This window comes from Theropithecus gelada, chromosome 17, assembly GCF_003255815.1.
Source record: "Theropithecus gelada isolate Dixy chromosome 17, Tgel_1.0, whole genome shotgun sequence".
NCBI classification, from domain to species: domain Eukaryota; kingdom Metazoa; phylum Chordata; class Mammalia; order Primates; family Cercopithecidae; genus Theropithecus; species Theropithecus gelada.
In genome coordinates this window covers 78,453,187-78,474,880 of record NC_037685.1, presented here as the reverse complement: position 1 = coordinate 78,474,880, position 21,694 = coordinate 78,453,187, and positions in this window count along the sequence as shown.

Genomic DNA, 21,694 nt, shown 5'->3' with positions numbered 1-21,694 from the left:
ATGTTTTCAATTGTTATTTGAGCAGTTGAAAAGTTTTTTCATAAATATTTTAGAGGAGAGAAAGATTGTTGGGATAAATCAGTTTCCTTGAAGAGTAAAAGCCATATATCAAATCATGTAACTAGAAAATATGAAAAAAGCAAGTTCAAAGTCTGGAAAAATTAAACTATGTAACAGATAAATCAAGTGAACATTTAAAAAATATTCTGTATATATGTCAAGTGAATATTGATATGTATGCTCTATATATCTAGTGTATATATATATAGAATATTATATATATATATCTTAACTATTGAGAATAAATAAAATAGTGCCATAAAATAGGCACTAAAGATTCACAGAAGGCCTACAATGGATTGCATACATCATATTATTATGATAGCAAATACAGCAAAACATGGAATGGATTTAGTTACACACTTTGCATCAGAAATGAAAAGTTTCTGTTTCAAATTGCTGAGTACATCTACATGATGCTTCTTGGTAAGTCTAAAGTGTGATAAATTTCAAAGTTTAAAAAAGGATGTAAGAAATTGTATAATATCATTACATGCTTTGAGTTATTTAAGTTTGGGAGGGAAATTTTGAATTATGTACTTTAATGCATTTCTGAAGAGACATTTATGGTATACTTTAATGGAAAGGGTTTGGAAATTGGAATCCAATGACCTAGGTTTGAACTTGGTGTTGTCACTTAACTTGCAGTGTGACCTTTGACAGGTCTGTTAAATACTTAGCCTTCAATTTTCTTACTAACACAATAAAGAAGAAGCTAGATAGAAGGGATATTTAGCTGTAGTATAGTAACCAGTGAGTATTCATGGTTGCATTTCCTGACTGGCTGGTCTTGTTTAGCAGGCAACTGTCCCTTGTTCCCCACAATGCAAACTCATCTATAATGGCACAAACCAGACCAATGGTTGCCTGGGTAGAAGGTAGGGCATGGGAGAGGATTACAAAGATGCACAAGGAAGATTTTGGGTCTGATGAATAGGTTCATTATATTGATTGTGATGATGGTTACACAGGTGTATACATATGTCCAGATTTACTCATTTTGCTGAGTGTCAATTATACTTTAATTTTTTACACTGTCTGAAGGACTTCGTTTTGGCATTTCTTATAGTGTGGGTCTGCTGGTGATTAATTCTTTTAGCTTTTGAATGCCTGAAAACATATTTATATTATCTTCATTTAAAGAGATATTTTCACTGGGTATAAAATTCTACATTGATAGTTTTATTATTTTACTACTTTAAAAATGCTGCATCAGTATCTTCTCACTTGCAATGTTTCTGATCAGAATTATGCCATTGTCCTTATTTTTGTTCCTCTTACATAACATGTCTTTTTTTTTTCTGCTTTTAAGATTTTTCCTTTTATCACTGATTTGGTGCCATTTCATTATGGTTGTGATATGCCTTGGTGTAATATTTTCCATGTTTCCTGTGCTTGGAGTTTCAGTTCTGTGAGTTTACGTTTTTTTCATCAAATATAAAAAACTTTTCTCCATTATTTCTTCAAACATTTTTTTCTATCCCCCTTGTCTTCTTTGGGTATTTCAACATCATGTATATTAGTCTACTTAAAGCTATCTGACAGCTCACTGATACTTGTTTTTTTTTTCTAATTTTTTTTTTTAATCTGCAGGTTAGTAAACATAAAGATAAATAAAATTAATGTAGATTTTATTTCTTTATCTTCATTTTTACTAACCTGCAAGATCTGATTTTCTATTAATCTCATCCATTGTATTTTTCATCTCATTTGTAATTTTCCCCTCTAGAATTATGAATTGATTTTTTTCATGGTTCTGCTAAACTTCTTGAACATCTTAAAGCTATAATAAGTGTCTTAATGTATTTTTCTGCTAATTTTAACATTTAACATTTGTGCCAGTTATGGACCAATTTAGATTGGTTTATTTTTCTCCTTATTATAGCTATATTTTCCTACTTCTTTGTGTGCCTGGTGATCTTTGATTTTTGTATTCCCATAAATATGCTTGAGCTTTTTTTGGTATGTATTTAAAGTGGTTGGAAAGTGATTTTTTGTGTGTGTGGAGGATGGGTTGCTTGTATGATTTAAGTGGGACTACAGCAGCATTTAGTCTAGGGCTAAATATTGCCTGCTAGTAAGACAACACCCTTGTGAGTAATCTACCCAATACTCTGTGAATTATACATTTTCTAGTTTGTCTGGTGGGACATGTAGATCCTTTGTTCCTTTCTTTCTCTTGTTGTCTTTCTTTGTGATTAGACAATTTTCTGTAGTGGTAGAGTTTGATTTCTTTATCTTTTGTGTATCTTATACAGGTTTTTGCTGTGGTTATCGTGAGGCTTACATGTAACATCTTATTAATATAAGCATCTATTTTAAGCTTATAACAATTTAATGTTAATCCAATGGTGGATTGAGGTATGAGTCCAGTATTTGTTCCATTGAATTTTATTTAAAAAAATACCGTGTCATTGAGCATCAGTTATCACAAATGTTGATGAGTTCCTATAAGATTCCTATGGGACTCCAATCACTTCTGAATCTTGGTGTTCTGACATATACCTAGAAAGAAAATTTAAGGGTATCTTTGATAGTTACATATTTTTTTTTAAAAAAAACTGGTATAACCTAAAAAGAAGTAGAAATGGATCTCAAAAATAATATGATCTCAACTCCAAAGGTTCCAATAAAATTTTTAAATCAATTCAATGGATTATTAAACACTATTTGGCAAACATGAATATTATGGGTAAGGTAATAACATAGAAGATGATGTAAATTTAAATGCAAAATAAAATTCACATTTCTAAATTGAAATAAACATTTTTGGGTGTCAGTGATTTTATTGTTTTTATGAAAATTTCTCAAGTGCTTTAAATGTTATTTAAAATTATAGCATCAAAAAATACAACATTTGGGGGTAAATAACAATGGCTAGAATGTATAGAGCACTTCAGAGCTTTCTCCAACATTATCCTGAGATTCAAGGATAAACCTGGAAGCAGAGTAATGTCAGTGAGATGGTGGAGTAGGGGATCTCAGCCTTCATTCTCCTGACAAATAACAATTAAATAGCTATTCACAAACACAAATAACTCTGGAAAAACCCCAGAGTCCACTTAAGCAGTTACAGTGGAAGAAATAAACCCAAAATTACTTCACAAAAAGGCTAAGAAGGACAGTTTCATTTTAACTCCACCTCCTTCCCATCTTCCAGGCCAGCACTACTCACCACAGAGTAGGAATTCCATAGCTTGCAAGTTTCCTTCAGAATGAAAAGGAGACTGTGGTAAAAAAAGCAGCTTCCCCAGCTTTTCAGGGCACTGACCAAGTGACCAGCTACAGTTTCACCCCACCCAGACTGCTGGGGAGACTGTCATGGCTGAGACATCTGAAGATGCTTGCGTATAAAGAAGAAAGATAGATGCTGTCATTATCAGCCAGATGCTGAGAGCCACAGAAGTCCTCAATGGCCTGCTCTGCATAGGTATCCAGCAGTCATCCCCACTAGGCACCTCAACAGCCCGTACGGCTACCACGCACTCCCCACAGCGTTCACTGCCAAGAACCCTACAATGTGCTCTTTAGCAGACCCCAGCAGCTTGCTCTAGAGGACTCCAGCCATTTTAGTAATGAAACAAATAGCCAGCACAGTTGCAGTGGACCACCTACAGCCTTCACCACGGAGGGCCATGCAGCTTTTCACCTTCATCATCTTTAGGTACCCGAGTCACCATCTCTCTCCCTCTCCTTTCCAGCATTGCCCCAGCTGCTGCTGACCCAGGAACCTCAGCCCAGAGACCCTACACTGCCAACACATACATGCCTGCGTATAGCCTTGAGCCCCGGCCCCCACTTCCACATGCATACTTGTGCCTGACCCCTTGTATTAGTCAGGGTTCTCTAGAGGGACAGGACTGGACTAATATAGATGTATATATAAAGGGGAGTTCATTAAGGAGTATTGACGTACACAATTGCAAGGTGAAGTCCGGCAATAGGCCGTCTGCAAGCTGAGGAGCAAGGTAAATGCAACCCCTCTGCATTTTTCCAAAATCTGTGCATACTCAAGCCCTGAAGTTGACCCTCCAGAATCTGCATATATGAAAATTTGGCCCTCTTTGTATGTGGGTTTTGCATCCTACAAATACTATAGTTTCAGTCTGTGTTTGGTTGAAAAAAAATCCCCTTATTAGCAGACCTACACAGTTCAAACTTACGTTGTTCAAGGGTCAACCGGATTTGATTTTTAAAAACATCGTTATTAAAATGAGTTTCACGTATTTATTTTTATGTTTTCTTAATGCGGCCATTAGAAAATTTAACATTACTGTGTGGCTTGCATTCTATTTCTGTTGAGCAGTGTATGCAGCCTTAAAGTCTGAGGAAGGTTTGCTTTAGACAGTATAAGGGAAGATAATTTAATAAAACTAAATAAATCCTGAATGAGGATGTAAGCAAATCCAAGACGCACAGTTGATTATCCCAGGCTGTACCGTGGTACATGTCTCATCATATGTATACAGTGATTCCTGGTGTATGCCTTATTCCAATGTAGAAAACTATCACATTTTATGCCTCAGAGCAGGACTAGAATAGGATTCTGGAGTAAGCAAATGCAGAGAAGGGATGGGTACACTGAAGCTCATTGAATTGGCTTAAACAGGTCAAAAGGGTAATTGTGTGTTAGGTCATCAGCCTATAGTGTGCATGTGTGTATATGTTGTTATTGAGCTCTGCCGTAGGAGGCTTCCTGGGGAAACACTGGAAATGATGGGGTTTTCCGTGCATAATATATATAAGTTGTCTTATCCTGGCATCTGTTAGCTGCGTGAGATTAGGCCAGTTACAATATCTCAATGTTCTCATCATTAAATAAAAACCAACCTCACAGCAAGCATGCTGTGAGAGTTAGAAACAAACATTTCTAGCGTCGTGCCTGGCACACAATAAATACTCCTTGAGTTGTATATTAGGATGAGTCAGCATGTGTTCAGGGTTTCTGAGGAGGGCAGAAGGGGAGGACTCAAAGCCCATGCCAGGCTCAAACTGTCATCCTCTCTGCCTAGTATATGACCTTTGACAAGTCACTAATGCTCTCTCATCCTTGGTGTCCAAATGCATAAAATTAGGTTAATGACACCTTATCAGAAGAAGTAGGAGTGGCAGAAACAGGAGTGTGTGCTGTGAGATGTCAGTTACCCAAGGCATCGTCAGTAGCCTACAGTGACACCAGGTTCCTGGCAAGGATACGTAGACATCAAGTCGTTAGGCAGAAATTTAAATTTTACTTCTATGTGGTCATCACAACCCTTGAATCCGGCAAGATTCTCTTTACTGTTGCTAAAAGCTGACCCAGTACATGTCTGTACATTTCACATTTTTCCACGGAGTGTGCCAATTTACTTAAGGTTTCCTACTAAAGAGGTAAAATGAACACTGATCTTGCTATAGAATTAGTCATTATAAAGTCATTTACTAAAAAGCTAAACTTAAACTCTTTTATGTTATATCATGTATGCCAACTGATAAAGGGGATTACTTTACCAAGGGTAGTCAAAGTGCTTGACTCTTGGTCCGGGAAGGGCCAGGGGTAACATCAGAGCGTTTCTGGAGCAGGTTCCTGAGGTGCTCTCAGGCGAGCGGCAGCCAGCCTGCCTGTGGAGTTGTGGCAGCCTTTGTGGGATGAGGACTTTTACTCCGCGGAGTCAGATGTAAATGTTTTCTTTCTTTTCTTTTTTTGGGTATTTATTTCCTTTATTTTTCCTTTTAACTGGGTGGATTTCTTTTTGAAAAGGCCAATGTGTTTTCTTTAAAATAGCCTAAAGAGAAGTTTCTTCCTCTTTGTTTAGAGTGAAATTTAAGGTAAATCAAAAGTTACTATTTTTAAAAATATTGGACGAATACATGTTCGTTGTAGAAAATTAGAAATCACAGAAAGTTAAATAAGAAAATGTAAATGAACATTCCATCATCCTGATGCAACTATCATTAACATTGTGTTGTGTTTCTCCATAAATATTTTTATGGCTATGGCTACATATATATGTGTGTGTGTGTGTGTATATATGTGTGTGTGTATATATGTATATATGTGTGTGTATGTATGTGTATATATATGTATATATATGTGTATATATATCCACACATACACACACACAAACATACATATATATATATATATATAATTTTTAGAAAGATGGAATTCTTTCTAAATATGGATATTTTCTATATACAAAACAAATCACACAATGATTATACTACAGAACAATTCCTGGAAGATAGTAGGCATCTAAATATTGGAAGGATAAGTATATTCTTTATACCTTTTAAAACATATTATCTCATATACCTTTTATTGCATTAAATATCCCTTGAAAAATATAATTTTAAAATGGCTGCCAAATATATTTTTTAAGTTATAAGCATAATTTAATCAACTCCTTACTATTTGTCACTTTAAGTTTTTCATTTCTAAATTGCTAAAATGAACATGTCTTGTACATAGTAATTATTGTGTACAGCTCCAATTTCCTTAGAAAAAATTCCTAAAGTGAAATTTTGGGGGGGTCAAAGAATATGAACATTTTAAACCTTTTTATAACAGGGTGCCAAATTGTCTTCCAGTAACTTTTGTTTAAAAATTACTAATTTTACTGCAGTTAGACCAATAAGTGGGTATTGTAATGCAATTTAACAGGAGAAATATTCTTGTAATCTTAATTTTTACTTCTGTGATTACTAACATGTTTGAATAATTTTTTCTTTTTTTGTAGAGACACAGGGTCTTACTATGTTGCACAGGCTTCAATAAATTTTCTTTTCTTCTTCTTTTTTTAACCAATCATACATTTTTAGGTAAATTTTCTAATACTCTTTGCGTTTATTAAAATCTCTTTATCCCTAAGTGGTTCTATTATAATTCTTTTGGCAATACAATGATGTTTCTTGCTTTTTATGTAATCAAGACTGTCATTCTTTTTCTTTATGATTTTTGCCTTTTTCCTTTGTGCTTTAAAATGCTTTCTGTGCCATGAGACCCATTTACTGTTCAATTATTTAAATTTTTTTCACATGCAAGTTTTCAATCCACTTCAGTCTCATTTTGGCATAAGAAAGGGCTAACACTTTTCCTCTAGTAGTTAATCATTTATCTCCATGTGATTCATTGAATAATCCATCTTTAATGGGTTAAGTGTCACTTTTATCATAATAAACATTTGTAGGAAGGAATTGACCTGCTTACAGTCTTTTTGTTCAGTTCGATTGATCTGGCTGTTCATTCTTAAGCTAGTACAAAACTATTTAGGTATTTACTTCAAGTCATTTCTCTTTCTTTTTTAAAAAAAATGGTTTTTGGCAAGACATATTGCCTTCACTTCTCTCCTCCCTCTTCCTCACAGAATACCTCCCCACTAATCCCAAATCCTGACAAGTCTACCTTTGAAATACCTTTGTGTCTTCCACCTCTTTATCATCTTCCCACTGCTTATGATTACTCAGGCCACCAACACTCCTCCACTGTATTCATTGATCACCCTAGCTCCAAACTTACCCCATCTCATTTGTTTCTACCCTACAGACAGTGATCTTTCTAAAATGCAATCTAATCATATGTCTTATTTTCTCAAAATCTTGAATGAATTCTCATTGGCATTATGCTAAAGTCGAAACTTCTTCAACCTATGGTCCAATCAGTTAGTGCTTTGTTGGCAAAAATCTATTTCCCGCTCTGCACCTAACTTGGTAGAATAAGGGTGAGCTTAGGTGGGTGAATGGCTCTCACTTCTGTCTGTCTTGGTGGTATCAAATGGTTCTGACACTGGGGAATGTGCTAGCTGAAGTGTGGTAACTGGAGGCATGAACACGTGCTGTGCTTCTCTGCTATAGTGATTTTCAAACTTTTCTATGCATGTGCATTGCCTGGGGATTGGTGTTGATATGCAGGCTCTGCATGTAGGTTTGGGGTGTAGACTGAGATTCTGCATTTCTAACAAGCTCCCAGATGATAATAATGCTGCTGGCCCAGGACCACACTTTGAATTCCAAGGCATCTAGCAGGTGCCTGGTAAATGTTTGCAATTTTTTTTTTTTCTTTCTCTTACTGCATTCCAGGGGATGCAATAACACAGTATTTCAAAATATGTTAGTCCTTTTAGAAAATTAAATTTAGAGACTGTATATTTTAAGTAAGTTTAATTTCAAGTTTTGCTGTTATAAGTAATACTGTGAATTTGAACCTTTGGCCTATCTCATAGGGTTCCTGAGAAGGAGAAATTTCATGTAAATAAAGAAATGAGAATGTGATGTACTGTGTTGTTAAGCTTTTGGATGGCTGTAATTTAATGGAGATATGAAAATGCATAAAGAAATGTGGACTGGACTTTACATTTTGATAATGAACGAATAATCTTATGGTCAAAAGAAAAGATATTTTGGAGAGAAGGAAGGAAACAAGGGAGGGGGATATAGAAATGTGTATTGGTAACTTCTAAAGTTATGGTTTATATTTGAGAAGAAGTACAGAGTAATGGTTAAGAGAAAGGGTCTTCTCAAGTTAGAATTCCAGCACAGCCGCCTAACAGTGACTATGGGCCTAGTACACCTCTTTATTCTTTCTCAGTTTTGTCATCTATAAAATGCGAATTATGAGAAAATCTTTCTTATAGGGTTGCGACAATTAAATGAGATGTTAGTTGAAAACAACTAAAATAGGTCTATTTAGTGCTCAACAAATAATAGTTATTACTTGAAATGAATATGATACCACCCCAGAGAATACTGCATTTCAGCCCCTGAAAGCAATCAATCCTTTGGTTCTTGTTACATTTTAATCTTGCAAACTCATACAATACTTATAACTCATTTTTGCAAATCATCATGTCATTAATTTGAATTTGAAACTACCCGCTCCAAATGGAGGTAGCCACCTGACTGCTAAGAGGGAAGAGAAATATACGTGTATATTGTGTTCTTACTAGACAAGGGACAAGAGACTGTCTCAAAACACCCCACGTTGAGGTAGATGATACCCCAGGATAAGATGGCCCTATCACAGAGTTATAGCACTTTCGAATGTGTTGCCTGTTAAAATAAATCTAGAGCATGTCAAGTTATATTTTCCTATCAATAATTGACAGTGCAGAGGTTGTTAAAATGACTGTATATCTTTATTAGGTGTGTAAAGGTAATTTAAATATTCTGGGTGCATTTTTTAAGTCAGAAGAAAATGAGGTTTGTAGGCTCATTTGAAACAATCTGTACTACATGGAATTATGAGCCACATAAACTCGATGTGAATATTTATTTTGTGAACATCTGCTTGAATACAAAATGTGTGGCTTAAGCAAATCTAACATGAAAAATACTGCAATCAAAACTAAAAGCATTTAAAAAGTACACTTTCTTGAAAGCAATGGCTTTTATTTGCAGATAGTTGATAAGATTATAAACCAATGTTTAATAAGTAGCAAAAGACAACAAAATGGATTTGCTGAGATAGAAAATACTAATGAGAACTGTATAAAGAATTGCACATCCTTTCCTTCATAGTACTTTAATCAATATTGAAGGCAAAATATATTTGACTAAAAATTTAGACTCACAAAATTTTAAACAATTTTGAATTTTATTCTTTTTAAAATAATACATATGCTTTGAAGAAAAAAAATTAAAATACAGACAAGTATAAAAAAGAAAACACTGTTTATAACACTCTTCCATAATGACATTATATATTAAACTATGATAGTCTTCTTATACAGTCACTGAATATATGATTTTTAATATGTGTGGCCTTATAGTGATTTTAATTCCTTTTTTTGTCCAGCAGGAAATGTCAGTTGAGTAAAAATGAGTCTATTGGCCTATCTGCAAGAAAATTCTAGGTTAGGGAGACTCTAGAGTTTAATCTTCTTTTTCTGGGAATCCACAAAATGTTGGAGTTTGTTGGAGAGGAAGAAGGTGTTTTGTCCTATCAATTGTCTAAAGTTTACACTAGAGATAGAATTGTAGTAGCATGGCCAGAAATATTTAAAGGCCTGGAAACATACTACTGAAGTTTAGCATACACACTGAAAATGTCATTAAAGGTACAGTTCTTAATCAAAATTGAGCAGTTTTACCCACAGAAGCAATTATATGTGTCTTGCTATGGTTTAAAGAAGTAACTGGTCAACTCACTGATATTGAACATATTAGACTGCAAAGCAGGCAATGGTTATCAGTTGGCCTTGCCTTCTTGTAAGAAGTTGCTAGAACACCAGCAACTTACTAGGCATCAAGTTCTAATTTAGATGCAGTGGAACTCTCCCATTTCACCTTTTCTTTCACTGCACCCCGTCCCTCACACTATATGATATTCAAACCCTACATTTAGTCTGTACTGCAAAATAGCTTCCGGGATGTTTTCTCTTCTTGCTTCCTTCATTTCTCTTGACACCCTTTCTAAACATTTTGGGATTAGGTCCAGAATGCAAGAGCCTTGGCCCAGTGCAATGGCTCATGCCTGTAACCCCAGCACTTTGGGAGGCTGAAGAGGGAGGATTGCTTGAGCCCAGGAGTTTGAGACCAGCCTGGACAGTATAGAGAGATCCTGTCCCTGAAAAAAAAAATTAGCTGGGTGTGGTTGTACATGCCTCTCGTCCCAGCTACTTGTGAGGCTGAGGTGGGAGGATCTCTTGAGCCTGGGAGGTCGAGGCTGCAGTGAACTATGATTGTTCCACTGCATTCTAGCCTGTGTGACAGAGGGAGACCCTGACTCAAAACCAAACAAAATGCAAGAGGTCCAAATGATCTTCCATGTTGGCACCATTAAATACCAGTTGCCCTCAAAAGAAAGAAATCCTGACTTTCCCCCTAGGGGACCATAAGGAGATGTCAGCAAATTCAGGCCTCAGTCTATCAGCTAGAATGCCTTTACAGGCATTCTACTTTTACGTTATCCCACTCATGATGTAAAAGCTCTGTTTGATGTAGATTTTATTCCAGAAATATTCAGTGTTGATATTTTCCCTTTTTTATTTTAAAATAGTATTAATAATTTACCTAAAAATAAGAATTATAATTAATAAGATAAAACATTATAGTATTTAAAAACCCATCTCGATGTGAAGATTTTCTTGTCTCCAACCCTGCTGTGACCCTTTCAAGGAATGATTGTCTTCCATTTGTCCATTCACCCTTCATGATCTTATTGACTGTTCTGCCAGTGGGGTACAGAATCATAAAGCAAATGACAATTTTTTTTTTTTCAGAAACTCTAGATGCAAAAGGTAAGAAACAATAAGCCATTGGGAGAAGAGGATCCAGCTTTAAACATTCTTTCTTGGATAGAAAACTTCAATAGAAGAAGTGTTTCCATTAGTTTTCTGGGATATTGAAGTTTACAGATCAAACTTTAATCTCAGATCAATACTTATAGTCTTATAGTAGGTACAACCGAATACGTATTTCAAGAAATTAAAAAACATGTATAATAATATAACATGAAAGGTCTTATTCTGATTTGTTATGAGCTTTTATAATATGATCTGGGTTCATAAAAATCAAGTCATAAAGAATAAGTGCAGATAGTACATTTCACTTACAGTTCCATATTCATTTAATAATTATATATACATTAAAATATGCAATTTCAAACATTTTGGGGGCTGGCCAGAATGTTTTCAGAAAGAGAAATATGGAAAGCTAGGAAGTTATATTTGCTAGAATACAAGTATTCATAATTTTGGGTTTGAATTATGATATACTCTGCCCATATCCACAATTGTACATTCTACGGTAGTTTCCATGGTGAACATGAGATAAAACACATTTTCACCTTAAAGGATTAAAGGTCCAATTTACCGACAGATTTCTTCGTGATACAACTGCAATCATCAAGTAAAATTCCCCAAATATTGTACCATATGCTTTATCACCTTTACTTTTTATTTAAAAAGTATGTAATAATCTTTTCAAAATTGCGTCATACTGTGCTTTCACTAGAGTGGGACGGTGGCGTTATTACCTCCACCTGTTCTGCCAAACTGGGAGGTAATGGCTTTATGCCAAACTACTTAAAAGCTAAAAAGTTTCATCCAACTCCTGACTGTGGGCATGTTGCCATTACAATTCTTTTTTTTTTTGTTCTGTCTTTGTTAGTGCCTAATCATCAACCAACCTGGAAGAGGCACTAAAGACTACTTCTGACACAAAGAGTTCTTTTCTTAAAAAGTAGGGAAACATTTTGCCTGAAATTCAAGGAATCTAAGAAGGAATCTCTCCTCAAATCAAGGAAATCACAACTGAAATGTGAAGTGTTAAAAAACCTACATCCCCACTATTCCTCAAATTTCAGAAGATACTGTGTCTGAAAAAGAGTTAGTGATACAGTTTGTGAGTTCACTTACACCAATGGTTTTATTTTCCAAAGTCCACTTATTTCTCTAGCAAACCCTGAACCAAAGAATGTATTAATTTTATACAATATATTGACATTGTAAGTTTTCATGATGAATTTTTATCTTTAGTATGATCCAAGAGAGGAAACAGAAAATGCATGTGTACACATAGAGATTGTCACAAGGAACTTAGCAGAGCTAGTCAGTCAGCACACGGGCATACACACATTAACCATGAAATTTTCTGTTTCCAGTTTCTCAGTTTTAATTATTCACATTTTGACACATGAAAGTATGCGATTATAGAATATTAACCTCATCAGCTTGTATAAATCAAGAAGTTTATTTTATGGTGAAACATTTTTCTTTCAGGAAACATAGATGAAACGCACACAGGTTTAAGTGGAGTTTTTCAGAATGAGAACTTTCACGTGAAATAGTGTGGACTTTGAATTACACAGAACCCCAGATATATATTTCACTCTTACATGGGGTTTTTAGTTGCTCCTTAGGGACCGTCATGACCATAGCTGCTTTCCTCTTTCTCTGCTCCTTGATCTTAGACACCAGGAACCGTGAGTGAGGCCATTGCCCTGGGTACTCTTGAGAGACAAGAGATCACAGTTTCCATTGCCCAGCTTCTACCTTGGGTCCTGAACCCAGCTCCATATGGACGGAGAACTGGCATATTGACAGGGAGACTTAATGCCCAGTTGTTTGTTCCTATTAAGAATCAGAATCACTTTCACTTTTGACTGAGACCCTGATGGTCCCTCTCCTGTCTGTCCTGCTCTGCTTCTTAAAAGGGTTTTCGTAGTTTCCCCTCTAGCCTCATTAACCGTGGTAAGCCTAGTCCGGCTGATTCAGACAGCTCTTTCTCTGCCTCTAGCATATTGTTTGGCTGGTAAATAAATTTCCCAGCCTAATTTAGTGTGATGGTCTTTTGTTCAGTAGCTGGTCCCATTTGGAGAAGGGCTCTTTCTCTTTTGCTTTTTGGCTGCTGGCAATTCTTTTTAGGAGGTCAAGCTGTCATTTATTTACCTTTAACACCAAGAAGGGCTGAAATGAACATTTATATACTAATTATCCACCATTTTTGGAGGCCTTCTGATCTTCAGTGACATTTCCTCTCCCCTCTATTCCCCTCCTCTTCTCCCCTCCCCTCCTCTTATGTTGTTTTTATCCTGGTCAGCTGTATTCGCATCTTTTGTCTTCTTGTATCTCTTCCCATCTTGCATCTCCCATCTTTATCTTTTTATCTTCATTCAAACTCTGCATAGGATTTCTTTGTAATGAGATCACTGAATCTGGCCTTTAGTAATAGAAGCACATACTTACCTCCATCTCAGTCTTTTTTTCAGAACGGGCACTATCCCCAGGACCAAGGCGTTAAGAAGTTTCTCTCTGCCCATCCAATCTGTTTTTCTAGGGTCTCTTTGGTTTTAAAACTTTTAGGAGTTTTGTCAGTGAAGTCCTGATGTTTAGGCTGAGACATGAATGAAAACATGTCAGCTGTGCGAAATCTGAGAGGAAAGGTATTCTTGGCATAACAGACTGCAGGGGCAAAGGTATGAGCCTGGAGTTTTGGAAGAACCGCAGACCATGGAGCTGGAGTGTAATGAGTTAAAAGTAGGAAGAAATGTGTGACGAGGCTGGAGGAGGAGGCAAGGGACAAATATTACAAAGTGTGGCCAACAGTGGAAGGAGTATGAATCTAACTCTTTGGTATGACAGAAAGTCATTGGAGAGCTTTAAACATGAGTGATGCCATCACTTTATGTTTTAAAAAAAGCATTGAAGCAGAGCTGTGTGGGGCATAGGCTGTAAGGATCCAGGAGCAAAGCAGTGAGATCATTTTAAGGTCACTGCCATGATCTGGGGCGTGGGGGCAGGGAGTGATGCTAGGATTACAGGGAGAGCAGTGGCAGTGGGGAGAAATGGGTGGATTAGAGAGATACATTGGGTTTAGAGCTGGCAGAACTTGCTGGTGGATTGATTTTGGGGTAGGAAAGAGATGATGTCTAAGTTTTTGCCTTAAGCAAGGGTAGGAGCATTTACTGAGACCGGGACGATTCCCTATGAACAGATCAGGAGGGGAGTGGGGCATTTTGGATATATCTGAGGTATGTTAATTGTCCCAGTGGATGTGTGAATAGGGGTTGAGTGCACACAAGTGGCCAGCAGGAGGGATATTCACACATTTGGCATTGCTGGCCCACAGGATTTATTTAATGCCACAGGACAGGAGGAGATCACCTTCATAGCGGTAGAAGGGCAGACAGAATGAGAAGAGGGCCCAAGACTTGACTTCGGAGCAGTCTTTTCTTTATGACTATAGGAGGAAGAGGAGTGCAGCAGTTTGTAGCATAGTAGGGAAATTGTTAATGTCACTGAAGCCAAGAGAAGACTTTTCAAGAAAGGAGTAGCTGGCTGGGCCAAATACACAAGTATGCTCTTTCTGGCTGTGGTGCCCAGGCCGCAGGAATGAAACAGGTCTTATTGGGTGGCTATCAGCTACCTCCCTAATTCATGAAACAATCTCTCCCTCCTAGGTGATCTACATTTCCTCTAGAACCAGGCAATGAGCTCTTTCTTCTCCTAAAGGTTTTCCACACGAAACACTTTCAGTTAGAAGTAAACCTACCACTAGAGGCAGTTGTCTCATTGAAAGATGGTGCTATGTGCCCCTAATCCCCACCTAAAATGTATCTTTCCAGGTTTTGTGAAGGGAACAGATGGCTGTGAACCTCCACTTTTATAGTCCTGGTTGGCTCTACAGTCATATTAGGTCCTGGAAGAGTTGAAGCATCACTTGGTAGATTCCCTGTTGAGCGAAGATACCTGGGGTAGTCAGTTTGATTTGAATACTTAGTGATTTACAAGAATTTCTATTTTTTGGTCTCCTAAATTCATTCCAGAAGCTACCATGTGTTATTAAATTTGATTATTGTTTTTTTTTCTTTCAGGATGTGAACAGGTAACCAGTCTTTTAGGATGGTGCTATTTCTTAATTAGCTACATCTCTCAGTTTATAATCCAAAGCTAGAAGTCGCAGCACTTCCTTTCGGAAATAGTAGCCTAAAGATACCAAAATCTTGTTTATCTATTTGTCTTATTCACCTCTAGAATAAGGAGAAAAGTTTTCATCACATCAGTTTGCAGAGGCACCCAATCATGGTTTGTTGAAAGTAGATCAGCCACACCATGGTCCACTAGTTTTGCATGAACAGATACTCTCAAAGTTTATAGAGTTCCTTTTATCCTTCTCCTTCTCAAATTTCTTCTTAAATTACTATTTGAGTCACCACTCTACTTATTGCTATGATTCATTCTACTCTGACGTGAATGAATGAGGCAAGCTATAACTTCCACTTTATTTCTTTTCCTCTAACATTTATAAACAGCTCAGTGCATATGCGTATTATTGTTTTGCTGCTATATCTTCCTTTTTATATTTTCTGTCAATATTCTTATTTTATTGTCCTCTTGATCTTTTTTTACAAAAGAGCATTTTACCTAATATACGTGTGTGTGTGTTCAGGGCAAGTATCACCTTTTTTTCAGAAGGGAATGAAGTCTGACAGTCAAGCTTAGCTATAAAACTCCAATCACAGTAGGATGTACAATTCTTCACTCATTCCTCTTTCATTGACACTCAGGAGGAAAGCTGTGATTAAAGTCGTAATGGGCATATGACTAGGAGGAAAACAGCAATGATGACATTTGAATATCTGATTCATCTTCTGGTATGAATGCAAGGAACTCCAGGTCATAGAGGACAGGACACTTTGTTCCAATGCATACTCCTCTCAAGACACGCTGAATCCAGCATCCTATGTTTAGGAAAACCTGAGCAAGAATTCTCCTTCTCAAAATGTCTCTAAAGTGGTCTTCTAAATATAACCGGAGGAATAAAATCTCCTCGCTGTCCTTGAGATAGGAGAAAGGTTGTGCAGTTATTAAGAACTGCAGTTGATCCTTCAGCTGTAATTTCAAAGTGTTAGCAGGGTCTTTGTGTTAATAGGAGAAAAAGCTGCTCCTTTTTTTTTTTTTTTTTTTTTTTTTGGCTTAAGGTGCAGATAACTCTTGGAGAAGAAACAGACAAGCTCGTTTACTTTACTCCATTTATCACCCTTTTCAAGACACTAAAAGATTTCTCTAAAGAATTTTCCTGATGAGCCTACCCATGATGTTTATGTGGTGAGAGAATGCTTTCAATTCCTCTGCGTCTCCCATCATCAACCATCCTACTCCAGCTCTCTCAACTCTGCTGATTTCCTGGGCTCTGTCCTGCTGCCTCGTGCCCAGACAGTCTCCTTTTGCAGGGTTACATGCCCCAGTAGTCAAGCCTCACTCACCCTCAATTTAGATGTCACATTGGCAATGAATGAGGCTATTGACTCTCAGCACAAACCCATCTTCCTTACTTGGTTTTCTGATGCTGGGGCTGGAACCCTGTAATTCACATTTAGTTTTTGCCATGTGACCCGCTTTTTCATTCTTCACTGGTGGAGACTAAAAGGAGGAAAGAAGGAACGTACTCCTTCCTGCTTTGCTTCCTGTTGCTGTCAACATCGCCTTAGAATTAGCTCTTCATGCTGGACGTGGCAGTCTGTTCCATTTCACAGTTTCATCCACACTTTCTGAGGCAGCCTGGTTGCCACTCTCCAAGCAGCCAGCACCAGCCTGTGCCAGCCAGCAGTTTCCCCTCTTCACAGGTCTGGTTCCCAGGTCTGCAGGACTTCTCACCCGAGGTTATAAATTCTAGTAATCCCCAAAGCATCCATTGTTCCTCAGCTCTGGGGGTGGTAGCTGTGCTTCTTGCATTTACTTCCTCTGTGACAATTCAGCATCTCCCTTTTGCCTTTGCTGTTCTCTATAATTGTCTATATCAAGTTCTCTGTTAAAATAACTAGATGTTTTCAATATCCTGGCTGCACTCTGCCTGACAACAGTCAAAGCTTCCCCTAAGTGTCCCACTCCAAAGCCTTCCTATAAGTTGGACCTCACGTGACCCAGGCCACTGGCTGGTGCAGTCCTACTTGGTGGTAGGAGATTGGGCTTGAATGCCTTTCTTTGCTCCTTTCCTCATTGATACTGCTTTGATGGTGAGGCTGGAGGGTCATTCATATCCCAGGGCATTTTGTGAAAATTTCCTAACTGTGATTTATACATAACCTCCCAGGATGGTCCACATTTTCTCTTCAGGCCTCAGGCTTCTGGGAAGTTAAAACTCTGCTGAGAAATATACCACCTGAGAAGTAAGTTATATTTCAATGGCCAAGCAATTCCTTGGGAATAAAAAGTGGCTGAAGGCTAAATGAAGACAAATGGATTCCCTGTGCTTGAAAAATATATGTAGTATACACATGGGAAATTCAAGTTCTTTCCAAAGAGCTGGTGGGTTTATAAAGTGCATGTAAATTTTCAAATTGGACTTTAATCTGTTTGATATATGACCAATGGATTTTTCTAAATAGCTATACTTGGGCCACAATTTTTAGCCTAGTTTTCTATGATTTTTTCATTAAAAGAAGTACAGTTTGTTCTATGCTTTTCTTTATTTTATTGGTTACCAGAGACATAAATGTATTTTTAAAATTCTCATCATTTATCAGACACCCAGTGAATTCCTTCAGAACGTTTATGTACCTTGTCTTCCTAAGCAGGAGAGGAATACAGGCAGGGTTGTGTGATGACAGTGATGAATGAGCAGTGCCTGGAGTAGGGGCCAGGATGAAGGGAGGAGGTGCTATGTGACCTCTCCTTTTCAACTCAATGCTGGGTGAGAAGCATTTTACATAAAGGTTTATTTTGTAATTTCTGGAAAAGCCTGGATGACTGAATCTTTTAAAGTAGCAAATGAGTTAGAACTCTTTAGAAAACCTGTTATTTGTCAAATTAACATCAGAAATCCTTAAATTGGAATGTTGTAGGGGTGTGTGTGTGTGTGTGTGTGTGTGTGTGTGTTACTAAGTTCATCCAATCACAATATATTCAAATCATGGTAAAAGGGTGAGTTTACTTTCATTAGTGTGCGTGTGTAGATATATATATACACACACACACACATATATATATATCTACACACACATATATATACATATAAACACATAATGTAGATTTTTTTAGAGCATTTTTAGATTCATAGCAAAATTGAACAGAAAGTAGAGTTCCCTTATAGCCCCTGCCTCCACACACCCACAGACTCCACCACTGTCAACTGGTGACATTGTCAGTGTTTGGGATTTTTGCTATTCTAATGTATATAAGACATCTCGTTACTGTTTTAATTTGCCTTACCCTAATGACATGTGATGTTGAACATGTTTTCGCATGCTTATTGCCACCTGTATATCTTCTTTGGTGAGGTGTCTATTCAGATCTTTTCCCCATTTTTTAATTAAGTTATTTTCTTTCTTGTTGAGTTTTAAGCATTCATGGTATATTTCAGACAGCAATTCTTTATCAGATGTGTCTTTTGCAGATATTTTCTGTGTCTTCTTCTTCTCTTGATATTGGTATATTGTTAAAGTACTGTATATATACATATAGTTTTAAGTATAGGAAGAAATTTTGTATGCATTATTTAATGTGATGATGCTCACAATAATCTCATACCATTGTTATCAGCCTTTGTTCCCTCCCCACCCCATAAAATGGGCGTAATAATATCTCCTTCCGCATTGTGAGAATTAAATGAGTAAATACACATATGTGAAAAGCTTAGAACAGTGCCTAATACACCATACACACTATAAAAGTGTTAACTTTTATTATTCTTGCTTTGAAAATGAAGAAACTAAGACACAACCAGTGAGAAGGGAAGCCACTACTTGATCTCAAAGAGTTCTACTCTAATTGCAGTGCTCTTTCAACTGCGGCACTAAAGAACAGAGTGACAAGCTCATAAAGTTGCTCGTCTCTTACACAGTATGACTGAAGTTGCCCATGCCTTTCCCTGGGGACAAGCTTTGATATCAGGAACATATTCCTTTGGATTTTTAAGGGTTTTTGCTTCTGATCTGAGTAGTGGCATTAGTCCATTGTCAGTTATTTGCTAAGGGATTGATCTTAAAGATTCAAAGTGATAGAGGACCTGTTAGGAATCAACTATTTCAGACTCTTTTTGTGGCATCTAATAAACCTCAGGTAAGGAAATTAGTGAGGCACAAAGGGACTGATTGACTTGGCCGGGCGCGGTGGCTCACGCCTGTAATCCCAGCACTTTGGGAGGCTGAGACGGTCAGATCACAAGGTCAGGAGATCAAGACCATCTTGGCTAACATGGTGAAACCCCCTCTCTATTAAAAATTAAAAAAAAAAAAAATTAGCCAGGTGTGGTGGTGAGCACCTATAGTCCCAGCTACTGGGAGGCTGAGGCAGGAGAATGGGTGAACCAGGGAGGCAGAGCTTGCAGTGAGCCAAGATCATGCCACTGTGCTCCTGTCTGGATGACAGAGCAAGATTTCATCTACTAAAAAAAAAAAAAAAAAAAAAAGAGAGAGAGTGATTGATTGATTGACTTTTCCTATATCCCATTGACTCATGGGCAGAAACAACTGCAACTTAGATCTCCAGGTACTTAATTGGGTGATCTTTCCACTTCACCATCCTCCTCCTTGCTTTTGATTCTCCTTCTTTCTTTCCTTCCTCCCTCCCTTCATGCTTCCTAATCTACTTCTATTTCCTCTTTACCTTGTGTGCGTATATGAAATATAATTAAGATAAAGAAAAGTGCTACACACACACACACAGCTCTTATAAAGCAAACTCCCACAAATCACCACCCCAGGTCAAACTGGCCACTTGGAAGCCACCATGTACTCCTCCCTGATCACCAACCATTCTCTCCATTAACCCCACTCAAGGCAGCCAGTACCCTGACTTTTGAGTGTCATCGTTTACTTGCTCTCTTACAGTTTTTGTGTGCATTTCTATTGAAAATAAGTAGTTTTGTCTGTTTTTACTGCTGTTTAAATGTATTATTGAAATACAATAAACTGCACATAATTAAAGTGCACATTTTGGTACATTTTGACATATGCACTCTCATGAAACCATCATCATGATTAAGATAATGCACATATCCATTATACCAACAGTTTCCTCATGCATTTTGTATTTCCTTTTTTGGGTTGCTCCTTCCCCCCTCTTCCATTCTCCTCACACAGCTTTCTCTAGATGCTCACTGATCTGCTTCCTGTCATTATTGATTTGTTAGCATTTTCTAGAATTTCATATGAATAGAATCAATGGATATTTACTATTTTCTGTCTGGCTTCATTCATTCTAGCAGGTATATAGTGATATTTTATTGTGCTTTGAGTTTGCATTTCCCTAATGATTAATGGTACTGAGCATCTTTTCATGTGTTTGTTATCTGTATTTCTGCTTTGGTGGAATGTCAACATCTTCTGCATGTTTTTTATTGAGTTCTATGTTTTATTGAGTTGTAAGTGTCCTCAATATATTCTGAACACTTTGGTCAGATATATATATATTTTGAAAATATTTTTCTCTAAGTCTGTGGCTTGTCTCATTTTAATAGCAGTGTCTTTTGAAGAATAAAGATTTTAATTTCGATGAAACCTAATTTCTTGAGTTTTCCTTGATGGTTCCTGGTTTTTTGTATGTATGTTGTTTTGAAGAAATCTTTCACAAAATGAGTGTTACTAAAACTTACTACTGTATCTTTTTCTAAATGTTTTATAGTTTAGCTCTTACATTTAGATCTATAATCCATTTTGAGGTAAGTTTTGTGTATGTTGTGAATAAAAGTAAAGGTTCATATTTTTTACATCTATACATAGCCAATTGTTATAGAACTTTTTGTTGAAAAGATTATTATTTCTCCATTGGACTGCCTTGGCACCTTTGTCAAAAGACATAGTATTTATCATAATGTGTCTATTTCAGCATTTTCTATTATTTCTCATATATGTCTATTTTATGCCCATGTAACACTGTTTTACCAACTTCATGGTAAGTCTTGAAATTACAAAATTTATGTTTTCCAACTTTAAACTTTTTTCTCAAAATTCTCTTGGCTATTGTAGATGATTGTCATTTTCACAAAAATTTTAAAATCAATTTGTTGACTTCTAAAATATATTCTGAGATTTTGAGATTACATTGAATCGCTAGATTAATTTGGGGAGAATTGACTATCTTAACAATATTGAACCTTCTTATCCATGAACATGGCATCTCTCTCTTACATATTTAGGTCATCTTTAATTTATCTTAGAGATGATTTTTAAATTATAGTTGTCTTTGGCATTTTAACAGCTTTTTCCTGCTTGGGG